A 3,961-nucleotide genomic window follows, 5' to 3' on the forward strand; every position below is an offset into this window, starting at 1 on the left:
GGAGCTTATGATATTCATGCTCCACAAAGTACAGGAAGCGTGGCTTGAATTCCCCACACTGTTTCTTGTCTTAGCTGACCACCACTGGATGTTTGATAGCTTCACTCTCTTTGAGCTTCCTGCCTGGTCTTTCCGGCTGACCTGAAACACAGATGTCTTCCTATGAAGGCCACTGATTTTCTGAAAAGTGATGCTGATGAACTTCAGCCCTGACTCCTGGCCCTCCCCAGGCTGTTGATTTTCTGTGTTGCTTCTCTTATAGTAGCCAGCCCTGGTGGGCTAGTGGTTAAGATTTGGTGCACCACCATGGCTCATGTTTGTTTCCCAGTCAGGGAACCCAGCACCCATCTGTCAATTGTCATACTGTGGTGGCTGGGTGTTGCTGCAATCCTGAAAGCTATGCCACCAGTATTTCAAATATCAACAGGGTCACGCATGATGGACAGGCTTCAGCAAAGCTTCTAGATGAAGAGAAACTAGGAAGAAGGGCCTGGCCACCCACCTCTGAAAAAATTGGCCATGAAAACCCTATGAACAGCAGTGGAGCATTGACTGATATAGCTCCAGAAGGCAAGAGTAGGGTGTAAAAAGACCAGGCAGGGTTCTGCTCTGCTGTACACAGGGTTACTAGGAGTCGGAATCCATTCAACATCACTAACAAACTCTTATAGTAGGAATTAAAGGTGGAAATGGCTTAAACTCTCTGCTTTGGATTTGCAGACACCCTATGCTGTGGCTTGCAGGATGGGAAGGACTGCAGCTGTTGGCTGGCCCAGCTGATGGCAGGGGTTTTATGGTGATGGTGTAGCCCTCCAGCTCTAGTCTTTTGTAGCTCAGGAGCAGATAAGTGGCCATCACTTCATCATACTTCTGGCCCATCAATGAGTCCTGGATCTCATCTCATGTGTAGCCCATAGACACCATTGTGGAAATTAATTAATGGAAACCTCATTACAATGGAGTCAGGAGGTCAAAAGGGGGAGCTCTCACACCCTATGTTGATAGCAGAGCCCAATAGGAAGAAAAGAAACTTCCTTTCTTGACTGGCAAGAAGCTCAGCCAGTGAGACTGTCACAACTCAGCCACTACACTTCACACTCCCAGTCTCCTCCAATGGACTCTTTGTTTACAATAGACCTCCCAACTTCTTCTTCCCCTCTATACAAGTTTCTCCTCCCTTTGCTGCTGGAGTCTTGAACATGGCTTGCCATGGTTGCAGACCTCAAATTGTAATTCTTTGCTGATTGCGAATAAACTCATTTTTGCTGGAGACATAACTGGCTGCCTCTTTGGATAAGGTCAATGCCATCAACTCAGCCAGGGGTCCCTATAGTCAGGAGGTGGCTTGATATGAGGCTTCAGTTCCTCTTCATGGTCCCTATTCATCTGCGGGTCCTTTGCAATTTCTGCTAAAGTGCCTCTCTCACTAGGGTTGAGGATCAGGAATTTCTTGAGCAGATTTTCACATTCCATGAATATGAAGAAACAAATATGGTATATTCTGTTCAGTACCCATTAGTGCAGCTCCCTGAAGTTCTGTCCATTGAAAGGTAGGGACCCAGTGAACGTGTAAGAAGATGACTGCGGACTTCACACATCCATCATTCTAGGGCAGCACGAGGGGGACTGCCACAGAAGGAATCCAGTTTGTTCCAAAGGTAAACTCATTGCTTAAGCCAAGGTCTGGCATTTTTATGATCAGGTCAGCATCGAAAAGCAGGTTCTCTGCCATTAGGTCCCTGTGGGCAATGCCCTTCTGGTGGTAGTACTGCACAGAAGACATTATCTGCCAGAATTTGCCTCAGGCCTCTTTCTCTTTCATGTCATCGTGGTCCAATAGATGATGGAACACCTCTCCTTTGCTAATGTACTCCATGACCAGGTATAGCGATTCCACTGAATCAATCACTTCGCATAGTTTTGCCATGTTGAGGTGATTCACAGAACAGTCTCTGGAGGCTGAAAGAGCTCTACTAACTCTAGTTGATAACCTTCATGGCCACCTCTGTCTCAGTCAGGATGTATGTGCTGGGCCAACTTCACTTTAGCAAAGCTGCACTGGCCAATGTCTTGAGGCACCAGTAACTGTCCATATGGGTCTCCTTATCAGCAGAGATGGCCTTGAGGCCTTGCAGCATGGTGACCTACTGCTAGCACTACTCACAATATTAACTAACAATACTAACAAACTATATAAAAAAAGAGAAAAAGAATAAAGAAAAATAAACAAATGAAAAAAAAAGAACAGAGGAAATAAGCCAACTATGATCAAAGTCCCTGAGGTCACCAAAAACCACTGTCCTGGGCTAAAAGAACCAAAAATGTAGGCCTAGCCAGGGACTTACATACGGGCTTGGGATTCCCTCACAATGGGTCTTTATGAGCTCAGAACAAGAAATGGACCTATCATGACTAGGCATTATTAGCAGTGGTTTTCTCACTTTTTGTCTCAAGATCTCTTTTTTAAAAACATAAAGGGACCCCTAAAGAGCTTGTTGTTTATGTGGGTTGTAGAGATTAATATTTACCTTATTAGAAATTATAACCTGTGGGATGCTTCATTAGCCTTTTCATTTCAAGTTTGAAAATCTACAGTAATTTCTGGCTTTAAAAGAGCTCCTAATGCATGCACTTAAAATAATTCAATTCCTTTTTCTTTAAACTCTGAGCAGTGTCAAAATGATACCACAATTTTACTGGCTTCACAATACCATTGACAGAGACTCTCTACTTGACTAAACTCTAGTCAGGCTCCTCTAAGCCCTCGAGGCCTCAACCTTGGCATCTGTCAGTGTCCGGCCTGAATTGTCCAGTTGTAGCAAGAATCTTGCCAAATCAGTTTAGAGAGAACCCCACACCCTTGATATCTGATCAAACTCCTCATCCCAATCCTTGGTATCTGATCACCCTGGTCTGCCTCCAGCAGGAATCCTGTTGGGTCTCTTTAACCAGAACCCCTTATCCCTGATGTTTCCTCTTAGTAATTTCCTTCCAGTGTCCCGACCCTGCTCCTTGGCTATAAATCCCCATTTGCCTATCTTTTATTTGGAATGGAGCCCAGTGCTAAACTGAGGTCTCTTTTCCTGTATTGCAATAGTTCCTGAATAAAATCTATATTTACCATTTAAAAGACATAATAAATAAAATCTGTCTTTACCATCTTAACTAGTGTCCAGCTTTGTTTATCTTTGACAGTTTCTTGTTCACGACTTTAATCCTCATTTACTTTGAATGGCACAGGATGGCATCCTGCAGTTTAGATAAGCTGAAGTTATTTGTTCTGATGTTTGAAGCTAAAGGGATTTTTTAAATTATTATTTGATGTGGGCTAACACTAGTTGAATCTCTGAAACTGTTTAACATTTCCTTATTTTAGTTGTCATATACAATGAACTGCAACTCAGCTGATCACTGCTTTTTTAAATTAAACTTTTCATTTTGAAATAATTGTAAACTTAAGCTGCTTTTTTAAAAGGTATTTTTTATTTTGAAATAAGTGTTAACTCATAGGAAGTTGCAAAAATAGTACAGACTCTTGAGTGCCCTTCAAGCAGCTTGTCCAGTGGTGACATCACAACTACAGTACAATGAAAAGCCAGAGACTGACACTGGGACAATACTGTTCCTAGATTACAGGCCTGATTCTCTCACCAGTTTCTACATGCAGTCATTTGTGTTGTGTGCGCATGTGCAGCCGCAGGCAACTTATTCCAATTGTAGATGTGCACAAGCACCGCAACAATCAAGACACTGTTCCATCACCTGCCTGTTGCCCCGTTATTGTCATCCCTCCCTCCCCTTCCCCAAGCCTGGCAACCACTTATCTATTCTCCATCTCTATAATTTTGTTATTTTGAGAATGTTATGTAAGGGAAATCATACAGTGTAATTTCATTTTGAAACTGGCTTTTTTTCACTCAATGTAATGTCCTTAAGATCCATCCAAAGTGTTGCGTGTATC

At 42.9% G+C, this 3,961-nt stretch overlaps 1 pseudogene; it reads right to left on the minus strand.

The window, feature by feature from the left end:
* Nucleotides 1-1,036: 1,036 nt before the first annotated feature.
* On the minus strand, nucleotides 1,037-2,721 carry LOC131403074 (serine/threonine-protein kinase MARK2-like; annotated as a pseudogene).
* Nucleotides 2,722-3,961: the final 1,240 nt, after the last annotated feature.

Source organism: Diceros bicornis, unplaced genomic scaffold (assembly GCF_020826845.1).
Source record: "Diceros bicornis minor isolate mBicDic1 unplaced genomic scaffold, mDicBic1.mat.cur scaffold_54_ctg1, whole genome shotgun sequence".
Classification (NCBI taxonomy): Eukaryota; Metazoa; Chordata; class Mammalia; order Perissodactyla; family Rhinocerotidae; genus Diceros; species Diceros bicornis.